Source organism: Giraffa tippelskirchi, chromosome 2 (assembly GCF_054371585.1).
Source record: "Giraffa tippelskirchi isolate mGirTip1 chromosome 2, T2T-mGirTip1v1.2.pri, whole genome shotgun sequence".
NCBI lineage: Eukaryota > Metazoa > Chordata > Mammalia > Artiodactyla > Giraffidae > Giraffa > Giraffa tippelskirchi.
The window spans coordinates 79,392,336-79,410,108 of record NC_137276.1 but is presented as its reverse complement, the minus strand read 5'-3'; the positions used below and the strand labels follow the sequence as shown (position 1 = coordinate 79,410,108).

Genomic DNA, 17,773 nt, shown 5'->3' with positions numbered 1-17,773 from the left:
CCTATTTGAAAGCAGAAATAGGACACAGATGTAGAGAACAAATGTATGGATGCCAAGGGCAGGAGTGGAGGGTGGGTTGAATTGGGAGATTGGGATTGATATATATACACTATTGATACTGTGTATAAAATAACTAATTAGAACCTACTGTATAGCACAAGGAACTCTACTTATTGCTCTGTGGTAACATGGAAAGGAAATCCAGAGAAGAGGGGATATATGAAAATGTTTAGCTGATTCACTTTGCTTTATGGCAGAAATTAACACAACATTGTAAAGCAATTATACCCCAATAGAAATTGGAAAAAAAAAAAAAAAGACTTCCAGTTCTAGCTTGGGCAACTTCATGGTTCACAAATGCATCTTGGCTGCCTTTCATCTTCCACCTTAGCTGTCCATCTGACCAATCTTGTGTTCATTCTACTGCCAGGACTGGGATGCTATCCTCAAGGATGGGCAGAGACTTTAATCTTAATTCCCCAGGAGGACAACTGAGACATTTTTTTTCTCTTTTAGAAGACTATACTGAAGTTCAGGGGAAAGAAAAGAGAATTATAACAGTAACTTGAAACTCATGAGTTTGAGTAAGCTCTGAGAGTTGGTGATGGACAGGGAAGCCTGGAGTGCTACATTCCATGGGGTTGCAAAGAGCTGGACACGACTGAGTGACTGAACTGAACTGAACTTGAAACTACCCCAAAGTAACTACTTTTGGAGCCCAAAAACCCACACTCATCCTCACAGAGTCTATAACAAGGTGTATCACTCCTTACCTAGGAAATACCACAAGGTTTCAAGGGTTGGCTTATATTCACCAACAGGAGTGATTTCACCCATGTAGTTGCTTCTTGAAATTAAGGTCCAAAATCTGCAGTATGATCATGTCTTTCTCCCCCAGTTATAAAGTTCTTGGCCCTCATTTCCTTTTCTGAGATGATCTTCTCCCCATAGTTGACTATGCAGATGACCCTTCTAACAGGAAAAAAAAAAAACACCTCCCAGCGAAGGGGTGTCATGTTATCTTACGATCTCAATAGGACAATGAGATGAGAACACAAAATCAGTACATTCTGGGATATTCAGACTTAAATTACCCCCTATAGTTAAACTTTTGAGTGGTGTGTATTATGAGCAGATTTCATAAGCTTTCTTTGGCTGCAATGTAGAAGATGAACTAGAGAGAGTCAAGACTAGGTGTATGAAAATAAGAAAGAGACTTCTGTAGCAAAGTCAACATGAGAAGAGAATTTGAAATGAGGTAGTGACAGTGGTGATGAAGAGACAAGGAAAAACAATCATTAAGCCTAAAATCATTAAGGCTTAATGATTAAGGCAATGCATCATAGTAGTTAAGAGTCAAGGCTTTACAGACAACAAATCTAGTTTCCAGACTTGGTTTACTATATATTAAAAATGTGACCTGAGAAAATTGCTTAATATCTCAAATCTCAATCACGTCATCTATGAAGTGAGAAGAATGATACCTACTTTACTAGATGGTTGGAAGGATCAAATGGGAAAATTTTCCAGAGCATTTTGTTACCTGTCACAGAATTAAGTATTAGGTTGAGCTAGGAATTTGACAGGCTCAATTTGGTGGGTTTTGGGTTAGAGGTGCTTGGTGTGTTGGACCATCTAAATGGACAATTGTACACTGGTAAATGCAACAAATGAAGTAGATGTGGGAGAGAAATGACTTTGTGAGTGGTCAGAATTTTGTCAGTAGTTACAGCCACAGATTATTGAGTAAGACTCAAATGAGTAAGGTATTAAATAAATGAAGGAGAAGAAAGGTTGAGGAAAGAACACTGGAGAAGACCTGTTAAAAGTGGGCAAATGAAGGGTTCCTGAAAATAAAACCTAAGAAAAATTTGGCCAGAGAAGTAAGGGGCAATTTAGGAAATGGTGATATCCTGGAAGCTAAGGCAAGAGAGAATTATAAGGAGGGAATGACCAGTAGTGTCAAATACCACAGATTAAGTTAGTAAACTCTGAAAAATATCCACTAGATTTATCAACTAGGAGGTTATTGATTGCCTTGAACATATCAACTTCAGTGAAGAACTGATAAGAATTGAAGACATACTTAGGAGTGAATGATTGAGTATACTGCACATTTTTAAGTAGCTAGAACATAAAAGGAGAGAGAGGGCAGTATAACTAGAAGAGGAGATATGCTAGATGCAAGGATTTTTGTCAGCATTTTGGTTTGTTTCGTTTTGAGCAGGCTTGTATGCCGTGGTGCCCTGAGATGCCAGCACCGCTGGGAAGGGAAGGGAAACAGAAGCCCTGGTTTGTACCTTTTGCCATTGTCTTGGTTACCATAATCCCACCATGACTGAAGTCAAGCTGTAAGTGTGATATTACTAAATGCAGATAAAAGATATAGATACCAGAATCATGCACCAACTCCAATGTACCACTGTGTAGAAGCCAATGGAATGGGAAAGCATAAAGGTTTGTGTGTGAAATGAAATATCTTATAAAATATATAAGGAGGGTGAGAGCAGAATCAAGAATACAGGAGAAACTCAGAATACAGAGAAAATATATCACTTGTAATAATTTGGGAGGCAGAGATTTGGGTTGGAATAAGTTAATACTGGAGGAGATGATGTTGAGTGAGATCTCACTTCATGGACGAAGGATAAGCCCATGTAAATTAGACAATGAGGGCTTTGCTGAGAGGAAGAAAATGGTGGTTGGTATATAACATTGGATTGGAAGGAATAGGTAATATTTAAAGGAAAGGTGGATGTGGTAGGAGAGTTGGACAGTGTTGAGGTGCCAATGATATTGATCCCAGGACTTCGTATCAGCACCATTCTACAGTCACATGGACTTTCCCAGAATTTAGCACAGATATATAGCAGCATAGAAATGAAAACCACTGCATTGTTCTTGGGTTTAAATTTTGCAGGAGAATGTGGAGGGTGGGTGGGCAAAGATTTGGGGGAGCGGTGGGTAGTAACAAGAGCATGTTTAAAGAGATAGGCTATGATGTCTAGGATGAAGAGAGAAAAGAGTAAAGCCAAAAGGATTTGTTCAACCCAAAGAAAATGGTACTTTTCAGAGAGTCAAAATCTTAATGAGGTTGTTGGACAGATGTAGAGGAACTATGAAATAGAGCTGAAAAGATGGGGGGGGGGTGCTGGTGAGGGAATATCACAGAGTGAGCAAGTAAAGAGGGAACAGAGTTTAGGTGACCATGCATGTGACTGACTGAAGCTGAGTGGAGGTGAAGATCATTACACTGAGTAAGGGAGGGCATTGGATGTTCATTCCAAAAGATATTATAGTCACCAAGGATCTTGGATTGAATATTAAGACCTTAAACCGTGTGCCAAAGTCTCTGATGGATATAAGGAGGTCCCTGGGATTGCAGCCAGTTGCAAGAAAAAATGGGGAATAGTTAAAAAGTTTAGGCCTCAAAAGAGAACATGCTTCAGGGGACAATGAAGAAAGCTAGCCATTGGGTCCTGAGACAGTAAGATTTTTTTTTAATTAAGATCCTGCACTTCAGTAAACATTAGTAGGCACAGGGAAAAGCCCAGGTGCAACCAAGGTGGTTATCAGGGAAAAGCAGATCTCTTCTAAGATGAGAATGCACAAGAGGGTTTTGCATTATTTGACCTGGTCTAGGTTTGTTAATTTACTTTGGTTTTCACTGTTTATACACGCATGTTTGAAAAATATGTTTCTGAAGATAGTTATAGGATGATCTTTTCAGGATAGTAATTGAAATGTCTTCAGTTCCAGAAAGACATAGGTATTCTTAATCACCTTCACTGTTTTTTGCACGAATAAATTTGTCATGACTGCATCTTCCAAAAAAGAAAAAGTTCAAGGGTAAGAACAGAGGTGAATTGAGGCTCTCAGGAAGTCTTATACCTGTTCTGGACCAATATGCTCGCTGAGAAGGTAGCTACTGGCCTTAAAAGCAACCAGTTGTATTGACTTTGTTATCCTGGTACTAGGAAAACACAGAACAAACTCTTTTGAATGATAGAAGCCTTGCTGGACATTTCAGTATCACAGAAGGAAGTTGGGGCCATTTCTTTGGCAGAAATAGAAGTATTTTTCTTACCGGACAATTCCATTACCGTTGTTGTTGTTATTGTTCAGTTGCTAAGTTGTGTCTGACTCTGCAACCTCATCGACTGCAGCAGACTAGGCTCACCTGTTCTCCTTCATCTCAGGCAGTTTGCTCAAATTCATGTCCGTTGAGTCAGTGATGCTATCTAACCATTTCATCCTCTGCCACCCCCTTCTGTTTTCCTTCAGTCTTTTCCAGTATCAGGGTCTTTTCCAATGAGTCAGCTCTTCTCATCAGGTGGACAAAATATTGGAGCTTCAGCATCAGTCCTTCCAATGAATGTTCAGTGTTGATTTCCTTTAGGATTAACTGGTTTGATCTCCTTGTTCAAGGGACTCTCAAGAGTCTTCTCCAGCACCACAATTCGAAAGCATCAATTCTTTGGTGGCTCAACCTTCTTTATGGTCCAACTCTCACATCTGTACATAACTACTGGAAAAACCATAGCTTTGACTATACAGACCTTTGTCAGCAAAGTGATGTCTCTGCTTTGTAATATGCTGTCTAGGTTTGTCATAGCTTTTCTTCCAAGAAGCAAACATCTTTTAATTTCATAGCTGCAGTCACCATCTGCAGTGATTTTGGAGCCCAAGAAAATAAAGTCTCACTGTTTCCACTTTTTCCCCATATATTTGCCATGAAGCAATGGGACTGGATGCCATGATTTTAGTTTTGTTAATGTTGAGTTACAAGCAAGCTTATTCACCTTCCTCTTTTACCTTCATCAAGACACTCTTTAGTTCCTCTTTGATTTCTGCTTTTAGAGTGGTATCATCTGCATATCTGAGGTTGTTGATATTTTTCTTGATTCTGGTTTGTGATTCATGTAGCCTAGCATTTTGCATGATGTACTCTGCATGTAAGTTAAATAAGCAAAGTGACAATATACAGCCTACACTTGGATTACTATGATATTGAATGGTTTGCCTTGGAAAGGAACCAAGATTATTCTCTTGTTTTTGAGGTTGCACCCAAGTACTGAATTTCAGACTGTTTTGTTGACTGTGAAGATTACTCCATTTCTCCTAAGGGATTCTTGCCCATAGTAATAGATATAATGGTCATCTGAATTAAATTTGCCCATTCCCATACATTTTAGTTTACTGATTCCTAAGATGTCAGTGTTCGGTTTTACCATTTCCTGCTTGACCACATCCAATTTACTTTGATTCACAGACCTAACAGTCCAGGTTCCTATGCAATATTGTTCTTTTCAGTATCGCACTTTACTTTCACTACCAGACAGATCCACAACTGAGCATCATTTCTACTTTGGTCCAGCTGCTTCATTCTTTCTAGAGCTATTAGTAATTGCCCTCTGCTCTTTCCCAGTAGCATACTGGGCACCTGCTGGCTTGGAGGGCTCATCTTCTGGTGTCATATATCTTTTTGCCCCTTCATACTGTTCATGGGGTTCTCGCGGCAAGATTACTGGAATTGGTTGTCATTTCCTCCTCCAGTGGACCACATTTTGTGAGAACTCTTCACTATGACCCATCCCTCTTGGGTAGCCATGCACTGCATGGCTCATGGCTTCACTGAGTTACACAAGTGCCTTCTTCATGACAAGGCTGTGATCCATGAAGGGGTTCATCACCACTGGAAAACCCTAATACAGAATTTAAGAAGGAACAGATGCACTATTTATCATAGTTTCATAGTTATGTTACTAAAGAGTAACTAAATGTGGTTGTTGATGATTATCAGTTGGTTAGGGCTTGAAGTGACATTTCTTCAGATGTGAGCAGTGATCTATGTGGTAATGTCCTTTGTGGCAGAAATATGAGGTTTGGGATGCTTATACACCATCTGCTTTCTCAAAGTGTGGTTTACTCTTCTATGCTACCTGTCACTTCTGGCTTAAACATTGTCCAGGAAATTTACCAATACTGAACAAAGAACCAGCTCCCTAACTTGAGTTTTATCCTTCCTCCTCTAAAATTGACATCCCCTGAGGCAATGTCCTGAAACAACTTGTCCTGCTCTGGCTAAATGGTAGTAATTTGTTCTTGACTCCAGCAGTTTATCAGACAAGCTCATTTTATGCCATGTCAGTGCCTTGAGTGGCATAGCCACAATAGGACAGGGAAGTTGATTTTTCTACATTTATTTTTGCTTCATCAGAAGCATGATTTTGTGTACTGACAAGTAAATGGCATAGGTATAGGAGAAAGAGTAGCAACCACCATATTATTTTGCCAGAATTCTTAGGTTAGGGTATCAAAAAATGCTGAGAAAGATAACTGCATGTTATAGCATTCTTTTCAAATAATGGAAAAGCTTTAATTAACTGATAATCAGACACACTCAGGATTGAAATGCAGCTTACAAAGTTGAAACATGGCAAGTGGTTCATTGAACACTGCACAGAAAGTAAATGAAGTGTGTATGTTCCAATCACAATTGGAATTTTAAGTGAGTGGAATGGAATAAACTTGGTTTGGAATTTGAAATAAATTCAGCTTGGAATGTGTCTTAGAGACCAAGGTTTATACAAGAGCTACACAAACTTCTCAGCATGAAACATGACACAAGGTGAAATTTTCCTGGCATCTTAGAAGAGCCAGATATGGATTTCTGCAGGACTGGGGCACAGACAGTTGGTCCAGAACTATTTGTTTCTACTTGGGGAAGAAACATGGAAGCTTATCTAATACATTGGAGTGGCAGTTATATTCCACCTGGGGGATGGAATTGTGTGTGCTTTCTCAGAAGGTGCTATTTTTAGCTTTGTGTTACCAATAAAATATTTTATCCAGTTTTCATTTTTCTATCATTTGATCTCTACTCCAGTAGTTCTAAGTAACTTTATCTATCACATACAGTAAAAACTAGTTAGAAAAAAGGAGAAGTGGCTGGAGACAACACAAGAATTAACTTCCAGTAATTCAGGAGAAACCACTAGCAGCAATTTACCTGTTTTGTTGCCAAAGCTGTTTTCTCAAATTATAGATTCTCGTGAGCTCAGAACTCTGCGGGGGAAATTGTAAAGGAGACCAGACTTTGCATGCAAAGCTGAAGAAGCAGTTGGTAACTAACAATACATCTTTTTTTCAAAGGTAAGTTTAAGTCATGAAAAAACTTAATCTGCAGAGTAGAAAAACCTGCATCTCTCTTAAGAGCTTAGAAATACCAAGTGAATTAAGGCTCCAGAGAAGGCTCCAGGGAAATGCAAGGTGCTAGACTTCAAAAGAGAGATCATCTGTAGATTAATACACTGGGAAAGGGGGATGACTTCAGAAAATGGAGAAAATAAAAAGAGTGAGAGGCTGTAAATTAAAGGCTCATAGAGTTCGAGGGTTTTGGAAGTGAAATGATGAAGTTGGTGAGCTCCAGGAATGCTGGATAATCAGGTTTGATGGATTGCTTGTTCTGAGTTTATTGCTGTTTGGAGGGATGAAATTAGTCCCTTGTACTACATGTTACATTGTTCCACTAAACCATATTTCCATTAGACAGTAGCTTGTGATTATTTAGTCCTTGTTTGCATTCAGGTAGAATCAAGATAATGCCCTAGAATTTAGCAAATGTTTGTCTTCCTGGCAATGACGGACCTGCCAGTATTACTGTTTTGGGGGCAGATGTACAATGTTTACGATTTCCACTGCTTGGAGATTTCTATATATTTATCCTTGGATTAGACTCAAAGTAAGCTGATTTTATCGAGCCACTGGGTAATTCTGACCATTTCATCTGGCGATTCTAGTCCTGTATTATTGCAGCAGATCTTTAGACATAAGGAATTACTGGGTCACCAGCTCACAGAAATGTCTTTTGATTATGAACGCACTTTCAGCATGTGTCCATTCAAGGTAAGGGGGAAACTATTTCATGATCTGCTTTAATGCCAATTTTAGTTAAATAGAAGTGGGACTTCAGGCATGGCCCAGTTGTATCTTCTTAAATTTAGATAGTCATTCAGCAATTCTGTGTAAAACAAGAGTGTTCTTTGAAAAACTGAACACTTGGATGAAGCAACTGTGTCCTTCAAACCACATCCTTCCTCCTGCCTGTGGGAAAGAGGTGGTGTTTGTGTCAGGCTCTGAGCACATGCAGAATAGATCTGTGTGTATTTCCATAAATAAAAGGACATTGTGTGTGTGTTTGGCACCTGTGATGGCAAGAGCAGTTGATTGCTTCCGAAAGCTTTGTTCCATCCTCCAGGATCAGCAAGATTTTTAAACACTGAACTAGGAACCAGGCACTAAAAATACATACACAGGAGACCTATGATAGCATGAAGTTTTGGAAGCAGAATGAAGCAAACTGTGTTATAGGTGTGTCATTACTCTCACTATTATGTGCAGGGGAAGTGATTTGACAGGCTGTGTATCCAACCTGCAGACTAATGAGCCATGTTTTAGTAGCGAAGTGAGTTACTGCTTGTTTCAGGGAAAGTGATCCAGAATATATAGAATATAAGCATATATTTTGCTAAAACTGGAAACTTTGCTTTGTCTATTTTCTTTGCTTATATTCTTCGTATTGTGTTTCATAGAGCAATTGGCAATTAACCATCCTGTCATTTATTCAGAGACAGAGGACTACCTAATCAAAAGATTTTTAATAGAATTGAATGTTGTATTAAAAATTAGGCTTGGATTATTAAAATGAAGCATTACTTCTCTAATGCTATTTGACTCCCATTTTCTCAGGGCAAAAATTGGGACTTTTCCATGTTGCAAGCAGTTACCAAGTAAACAAAGAGTGTGACGTTTTAAATGCACCTGATATTTTCAGATGCTTACTCCCAAGTCTTCAAGGGTTTTGTCTGTAGAGATATGGAAATTTGAGCGTATTTTTTTCTTTTTTATATCTTTCTCTTACGTGATTCTCTAGAGCTTTTACTATAAAGTTCAAGAATAGGCATGATTTAAAGAGAAAACAAAGTCTTATGAAATTCATGTTGGAAATCATGAGTATTGTATTTGATCCTTACATCAAAGTGGCCATCTCCTTGAATATAATGAAAATAAAGACATACTTTCCCCTTAGGTTTATTTGAATGCAGTTTTTTTCTTTGTGAATTAAATTTCCTTCTTGAAATATCTGTGACAGGGAGTGATTTTGTTGAGAGGCAGTATGCATTTTAAAATTTTATTTTTGTTTTATTTACATTCAACTGAAGTAGATTTGAGAAGAATATATATTTATTTAAGGAAAGGTTTCCATCAATTATTATAATATGGGAATTATGTATTGTGATATTTTAAATAATCATAATTGTATTCAGGTGATGGACAGAGGAACCTGGCCTCTGAAGCCTGGCAGGCTACAACCCACAGGGTCACAGAGTCAGACACGACTGAAGCAACTGAGCACGCACGCACACACACAGTCCCATTAAAGGAGCACTCTTTTGAAGAAGTGGGAATATGTCAAAAGCCCAAACTCTGTGCTGTGTAAGGATGTCTATTTCTCAGAAAACCCAGTGTGTTTCAGTTCTTAGAACAGACATTGTGAGACTCCCTGTCTAATTCAATGAGTGAAATTCTCTTCAAAGAGAATGCAGAATACAAAAGATGAGTTTAGTGATAGGTAAGAAAGGAATGTTCTCCAGCTCACCTTACAATAGGACCACCTTTCCCCCAGCTCTTATCTCTCTCCTTAGATCACAATCCCGGAGATTTCAGGATCAAGTGGGAATAAACACATTTAAATGTTAGGCCTAGCATTAAACTTTACAGATGGCATTTTATTGAGTAATCATTAATTTTCTCAGGGCTTCTCTTTTGCTATTTATTTACATTTTTATTTTTTGACTGTGCTGGACTTTCATTGCTGCAAGGGCTTTTTTCTAGTTGCAGCAAGTGAGGGCTACTCTATGGTTGTAATTGCAGGCTTCTTATTGTGGTGGCTTTTCTTGTTGCAGAGCACAGGTTCTAGGATGTGTGGGCTTCAGTAGTTGCCACTCCTGGGCTCTAGAGCACAGGCTCAATAGTTGTGAGGCATAGGCTTAATTGTTCTGCAGCATGTCGTTCCGCAGATCAAGAATTGAACCCATGTCTCTTGCATTGACATGTGGATTCTTTACCACTGAGCCACAAGAGAAGCCCCGGGGTTTTTCGTTTTGTTTTGAGGCCACACCACACAGCATGTGGGATCTTACCAGAGATTCCTGTACAGAGATCTCTGGTACTGAGTTCCTGTACCAGAGATCAAACATGTGCCCCCTGCATTGGGAGCACCAAGTCTTAACCAATGGACCGCCAGGGAAGTCCCATTTTCAGGGCTTCTGAAACACAATAATGTGTCATCCATGAACAACATAAATGCATTTCATTAACAGGTAGTACAAAGTTTCAAACTAAGAGTAAGTCAAAATGGAAGATTATATTTTAATGAAGGACAGAAAAAGTACCTTTGTAACAGATGAAAAAGAATGAAAAAAATCTTTACATATTCCAGTTCAAATAAAGAACATTTCAGTGAAATGGTTCCTACACCAATAATTTATCATGGGGTAGTCAATACATATTCTCTTTGTACAGTATGCAGAATACAAAAGCAGTGTTATATAATCTGGTAGGAGATTATTTGCACTCATTTGTGTTATATGCACCTATAAACCAATTGGAGAAAAATACAAACAAGACCAAAAAATATAAAAATGTAGCATGAAAAAGTAAATGTTGCAGAAGGTGAGCAAAGGCAAAGGAGCTGATGTGGGGAATTTCCAGGACCTTGAAAATGAGTAAAATTTGTATACTCAACAAAAGATAGGGGAGGGTATTCCATACTATGAAATTCTAGAAGAAAATGAAAAATAATTATTTTCTTACTTCACATTCAGATTTTGATTCAAGGTACAAGCATTTAGAAACAGTGCAACTACTTGATCTTCTCCTGCATAAATCATTCAATTTCTCTAATGTTCTAGCCAAAGTCTGTGAGGTAGTTTAACCGCTTTATTTTGCTGGCAATTTATGAAGACATAGTCACCTGGAAAATGCTAAAAGGGCTGACCGAAATCAATTTTCTTCCATGACTGTGAAATGTGCCTTTGTTTCAGTCAAGTTGACTTGATAGCTGAGAAAACCAAGAGAACCCACTATATGTTTCTTAGCACCCATTGGCCACATGGGCCTAACCACTCACAGGTACCCAGTTAGTTGCGTGAACAGATATTATTGCTATCTGCCCCTCCTCATTTAAGTATTATGTTTACCAACTTACAAAATCTTTTCTCTCACAGTTTAGTAGTTAAAAGGACACAAGTAAAATCTGAAGACATAGATTCTTGTCTTATGGTTATTCTTAGTTGTGACTTTGGTAAAATCAGTTACCTTATTTTCATCTTAGTTTTCTTTCATTGAGTTACTATTTTTTGGTTCAGTATTTATTTATTTATTTGGCTGTATTTTGTCTTAGTTGCAGCAAGCAGGATCTTTGATGTGTCATGTGGGACTTTTTGTTGAGGCATGTGGCCTTCTCTCTTGAGAAGGCACACAGACCCCATAGTTGCAGCTGGCGGACTTAGTTGCCCTGAGGCATGTGGTATCTTAGTTCTCCCACCAGGGACCAAACCTGCTTCTCTTGAGTTGCAAAGCAGGTTCTTAACCATTGGACCACAAGGGAAGTTCCTCATTGAATTACTATTCATTAATCACACTGAGCAGTACAAATGCCTTGTCTGCAATGCAAGTATATAGGAGTTGCTGCTGCTGCTAAGTCACTACAGCCGTGTCCGACTCTGTGCAACCCCATAGACGGCAGCCCACCAGGCTCCCCCGTCCCTGGGATTCTCCAGGCAAGAACACTGGAGTGGGTTGCCATTTCCTTCTCCAATGCATGAAGGTGAATAGTGAAAGCGAAGTCACTCAGTCGTGTTGGACTCTTAGCGACCCCATGAACTGCAGCCTATCAGGCTCCTCTGTCCATGGGATTTCCCAGACAAGAGTACTGGAGTGGGTTGCCATTGCCTTCTCCGATGCATGAAAGGGAAAAGTGAAAGTGAAGTCGTTCAGTCATGTCTGACTCTTAGCGACCCCATGGACTGCAGCCCACCAGGCTCCTCTGTCCATGGGATTTTCCAGGCGAGAGTACTGGAGTGGGGTGCCATTGCCTTCTCCAGTATTGGAGTTAAGAACATTCAATATTTAAGATAACTAATGTATAAGTAATATATTTCATTTAGAGCTAAACCAACATATGCAAGAGTTGCATTTATGATGACCATTCAAATGACTTATATCTAAGTCTATAAAAATTATGCATTCATTTAAGAACATTTATAAACACAATTCAGTTTTATTGAATCCTATATTTCTTTTATGTGGGTTTCTTAAGTACATTCCAGGGTAAATATAGAGCAGATATCACTTAAGAGATTATAAAAAGTTAAAAGTAGTAAAAACTAGATTAAGTTTGGTTGATCATCACTATATTAATTTATTCTGATTAAGGCTTAACAATTCCTTATTGATATATATATATATAGAGAGAGAGACAGACAGAGAGAGAGACAGAGAGAGAGACAGAGAGAGAGAGAGAGAACCTAGATGAGCACTTGGAGTCAATGGAAACATATGAATTTACTCAATACCTTTGCTTTCTGTCTCTTATTTCCTCTGTGTAATGTGAAAAATATTGCTGAGGTGCAATGTCAGTGGTATCTAAATCTGCTTTCATGAGAAAGGAGCCATTACTTCAATTTTTGTAGCCACATACAAAGCAACATCACTCAGTTATTTACCAGAAATACTAAACACATGAAACAGTTCCCTTCAGTAAGCATAAAACAGGGTCTAAGTAAATTCTAGATACTTTATTATAATGATAAAATTGTTTTCTAAAGTGTTATAGTTTTCACCTTTTTAAATGTTAATATCTTAAATGTTAATCTTTCTTTGAAAGATAGTTTATATTACCTTTGGTAGCAATGACATAAACAGAATTACATTTTTTACTTTTTTGTACTTGATATTTTCAACTTTATCTTTAAAGTGCATTATGGATCATAAGGACTAGCAAGTTCAACAACTGTGCAAATGTTTATTAAGCTTCCCTATTGTTATTACTACAGTATATTGCTATGACTTACAATAATAGCTAACATATACTGAACAATTTGTGTGCACCATACCCAGTGTTTGGTACTTGATATGCTGTATCTCACTACACTAACCATGTGTAGGATGTCAAGTGAATACATATGATCTTTTTCCTTTGGGAAAAAATGTATGAGATGATTCTAGAACTTTATCAGAAATTATTGTGGTCAGTGTGACTGATCCAAGGCTACTGCGGCTCTTTTGGGGAGCTATTCTTACTACTGAGCCTCTGCTAATTCTGCAACTTAAATATGAGGCCACAGTATGTAGACCAGTAGCATTTTTCATCTTTACAGCCCCAGTTCCATTGAGTGCCATATTGTTGTTGTTTATCACTCAGTTGTGTCCTACTCTTGGCAACCCTACGAACTCCAACACACTAGGCTTCCCTGTCCTTCACTATCTCCCAGAGCTTGCTCAAACTCATGTCCATTGAGTCGATGATGCCACCAACTGTCTCATCCTCTGTTGTCCCCTTCTCCTCCTGCCCTCAATCTTCCCCAGCATCAGGGTATTTTCCAGTGAGTCAGCTCATCACATCAGGTGGCCAAAAATTGGAGTATCTGCTTCAGCATCAGTCCTTCTAATGAATATTCGGAGTTGATTTCCTTTAGGATTGACTGGTTTAATCTCCTTGCTGTCCAAGGAACCCTTGAGAGTTTTCTCCAGCACCACAATTCAAAAGCATCAATTCTTTGGTGCTCAGCCTTCTTTATGGTCCAAATCTCACATCTGTACATGACTACTGGAAAAATCATGGCTTTGACTCTACAGACTTTTGTCGTCAAAGTGGTATCTCTGCTTTATAATATGCTGTCTAGGTTTGTCATAGCTTTTATTCCAAGGACCAAGGATCTTTTAACTTCATGGCTGCAGTAACCATCCACAGTGATTTTGGAGCCCAAGAAAAGAAAGTCTGTCACTGTTTCCATTTTTCCCCCATCTATTTGCCATGAAGTGAAGGGACCAGATGCCATGATCTTTGTTTAGCCTTTTCAGTCTCCTCTTTCACCTTCATCAAGAAGCTTCTTTAGCTTCTTTAGCTTCACTTCACCTCTTTAGCTCCTCTTCACTTTCTACTGTTAGGGTGGTGTCATCTGCATATATGGTGTTATTGGTAATATTTCTCCCGGAAATCTTGACGCCAGCTTGTGATTCATCCAGCTTGGTATTTCACATGATGTCCTCTGCATATAAGCAGAGTGACAATATACAACCTTCATGTACACATTTCCCAGTTTTGAACCAGTTCGTTGTTCCACATCTGCTTCTTGACCTGTATATAGGTTTTGCAGGAGACAGGTAAGGTGGTCTGGTATTCCCCTCTCTTGAAGAATTTTCCACCGTTTGTTGTGATCCACACAGTCAAAAGCTTTAGGATAGTCAATGAAGCAAAAGTATGTATATTTTTGTAATTCCTTTGTTTTTTCTATGATTCAACGGATGTTGGCAATTTGATCTCTGGTTCCTCTGCCTTTTCTAAATCCAGCTTGTACATCTGAAAATTCTCAGTTCATGTACTGTTGAAGCCTAGGTGGAAGGATTTTGAGCATTATCTTGCTAGCATGTGAAATGAGTGCAATTGTGAAGTTGTTTGAATATTCTTTGGCATTGCTCTTCTTTGGGATTGGAATGAAAACTGACTTTATCCAGCCCTGTGGCCACCGCTGAGTCTTCCAAATTTGCTGGCATCTTGAGTACAGCACTTTCACAGCATCATCTTTTAGGATTTGAATTAGTTCAGCTGGAATTCCATCACCTCCACTAGCTTTGTTCATAGTAATGCTTCCTAAGGCCCACTTGACTTCACACTCCAGAATGTCTGGTTCTAGGTGAGTGATCACATTATCATGGTTATCTAGGTCATTAAGACCTTTTTTGTACAGTTCTCCTGTGTATTCTTGCCACCTCTTCTTAATGTCTTCTGCAGAGCTTGCCAAAAATTCAGGGACTTTAACCACAAAAGTCAGGAAACAAGCTTCATTTTATGAATAAGTATGCTTTGAGATGACAGTCACTAAAGGCAAGCAGTACAGTCTCTGTTATTTTCAAATATGGTTGAAAACTCACAAATCTGCCCCTTTGTCTCTATCCAGATCAGTATTGGCCAAAGCCAGAAGCCATGCCTCTGCTGGCTATGTTGTAGATGCTGCAACAGTGATCACCTTGGCTAAAATGTTGTCTTAGGAGGGCATGGATACATTCTAGTTCTTATAAACTTTCCCAGTTAACAGAAGAATATCTTAAGCTCTTGTTGTTTAGTTGCTAAGTCATGCCCAATTCTTTTGTGACCCCATGGACTATAGCTTGCCAGGCTCCTCTGTCCATGGGATTTCCCAGGCAAAAATGCTGGGTTGGGAGACCATTTCTTCCTCCAGGGGATCTTCCTGACCTAGGGATCAAACCCTCATCTCCTGCATCTCCTTGCATTGGCAAGCGTATTCTTTACTGCTGAGCCATCTGGGAAACAATCCTTGACTTCTTAGTGAAGTGCAGTAAAATGTGACTCTCTTTATCAAGTCATTTGTTGATGAGACACTTATGGGGCTAGCATTGGCAAAAAGGGATCATTTTTGGGGGTGTTCTTCAAATTGAGATGTTTTATTAATACAGGTATGGTAGTGGTTAGGAGTCAATGTGAAAAGTATGATTTAATGGGTTAAAAGCCAGGTTTTACTGTTTATGTAATTTTGTGTGCTTTGGGAGGTTATTAACCTCACTAGACTTTAGGTCCCTTACTTGTAGAATGTGTATTCCAGTGGGGCTATCATGCGAATTCAATGAACTTGTGCAATCAAGTACTTAGCACAGTTCCAGGTACAAAGAACACATATATTAAATGCTAATGTTAGAATAGCATCTAATAATGATTCACTAATCTGGCATTTTTTCCACATGGATATTTTAATCTTATATCAAATAGAACAGCTTAATCTTCTTTCAGTGTGCCATATTTCAACTTTTCACTTAATCATCTAAGCTAGAAATTCTAGTTGCTTACTATTTTTTCGCTCTGTCTCCCACATGTGATCGGTTACCAAGGCCTGATTATTTTGCCATGTAAATATTCCTAAAGTTTCTGCTTTCTTATACCAGTTCCTTGTTTCAGGCCCTTGTCTTCTCTGGACCTGATGACTAAAGCAGCAATCACTTATTCTCATGTCCAGTTTTGCCTAAGATATCCCCATCCCTCCCTCCCCAGCACTGTTCTTCCATAGCACATGCTCACTATGGCACTCTTCCCATCACCTATAACTGTAAGCCGAGCATTTTAGGACAGCATCTTTTTTGATCTGGCTGCTACCTCCCTCTCTAACATAATTTCCTTCCTCAACATACTTTCCACTGTGGAAGTTACTTAGGAAATAATTTTTTTGAAAATAATTTAGCTATTAGAAAAAGTCCAGCTTTATCATTGTCTGGAGAATAATGGCCCTATATTTTCTCTGCTTTTGTGGTATAATGCTAGTATACTTTACCAAGTAATTAGGCCATTTTTCTGCCATTGTAACCATTAAATTGAAGCTTGGAAAATGAATATTAAGTAAGAGCCTGAAGTATTGATCATTTGTTTCTAAGATATTGTAAATTAAATGCGTACTATATTGGGTAGAAATATATAGGTGTGTGTGTTAGTAACTTAGTTGTGTCCAACTCTTTGTGACTCCATGACCCCCCAGACTCCTTGGTCCATGGAATTCTCCAGGCAAGAGTACTGGAGTGGGTTGCCATTTTCTTCTCCAAGAAATATACAAATGTAAACTAAAATTGAATATACATCTACTTAAGATGAATACTGACATACTAGATTATATGCGCACGCACATGCGTGTGTGTGTGTGTGCGTGCGCACGTGTGCGCTCAGTCGCTCCATCGTGTCTGACGCTTTGCGACCTCATAGACTGTGGCCCATCGGGCTCCTCTGTCCATGGGATTTTCCAGGCAAGCGTACTGGAATGGATTTCCATTTCCTACTCCAGGGGATTTTGCAACCGAGGAATTGAGCGCATGTGTCCTGTGTTTTCTGCATTGGTAGGTGGATTCTTTACCACTGAGCCACCTAGATTACATACTAGAGTAATTTTTAAAATCTACAAGAGTGCATATGTTTTTATATGCTAGAGTAATTACACCGTCTGCAAACTGATGTGCTTTTTTGTTTCTTGTTACCAGACATGACAGTTGTTTCTATGGATATTCATACTTTTTATGCCAAATGTCCCACTGCATAAATTAAGGTGATGTAGTTGCCTCATCTATTAGGTTTTAAGCTTCTTGACAATAGGGAAACTCTTAAAAGGTGCTTCCCACAATGCTTAGAAAAGACAAAACACTTTGTAACTAGTCTGTAAATGATTGTTGACCAGCTTGAGGGTCAGATCATGAATTTTGAATTACTTTACCCAACAATTAGGAGAGTTTTGCTGTCTGATAAATATAAAGATTGCTTGCCTTAAATCTAGCCTGGGTTTGCAAACTATTTCGAGGGAGTAAAGGTTAATTGGGTTAAAATAATAAATGGTTACTAGTTTGAATTCAAATGCAGAACGGTACACAATTTCCCCTTTTTAAAATTTATTAAGCAGTACTATAAAATATGACTAAAAACACTACTGTAAACGTC

The 17,773-nt window shown here is 38.7% G+C and overlaps 1 protein-coding gene across 10 annotated transcripts in view; it reads left to right on the top strand.

The window, feature by feature from the left end:
• CHRM3 (cholinergic receptor muscarinic 3) overlaps positions 1–17,773 on the top strand; it is a 487,827-nt gene that overhangs the window by 277,681 nt on the left and 192,373 nt on the right. For 4 of the 10 annotated variants that reach the window (XM_081569297.1, XM_081569298.1, XM_081569299.1 and 1 more), the window contains one exon: positions 7,049–7,155. The exons of the other annotated variants lie outside the window; for them this stretch is intronic. The gene's annotated coding sequence lies outside the window, so the exon portion shown is untranslated. The remainder of the gene's footprint in view (positions 1–7,048; positions 7,156–17,773) is intronic. 10 annotated transcript variants of the gene reach the window in all.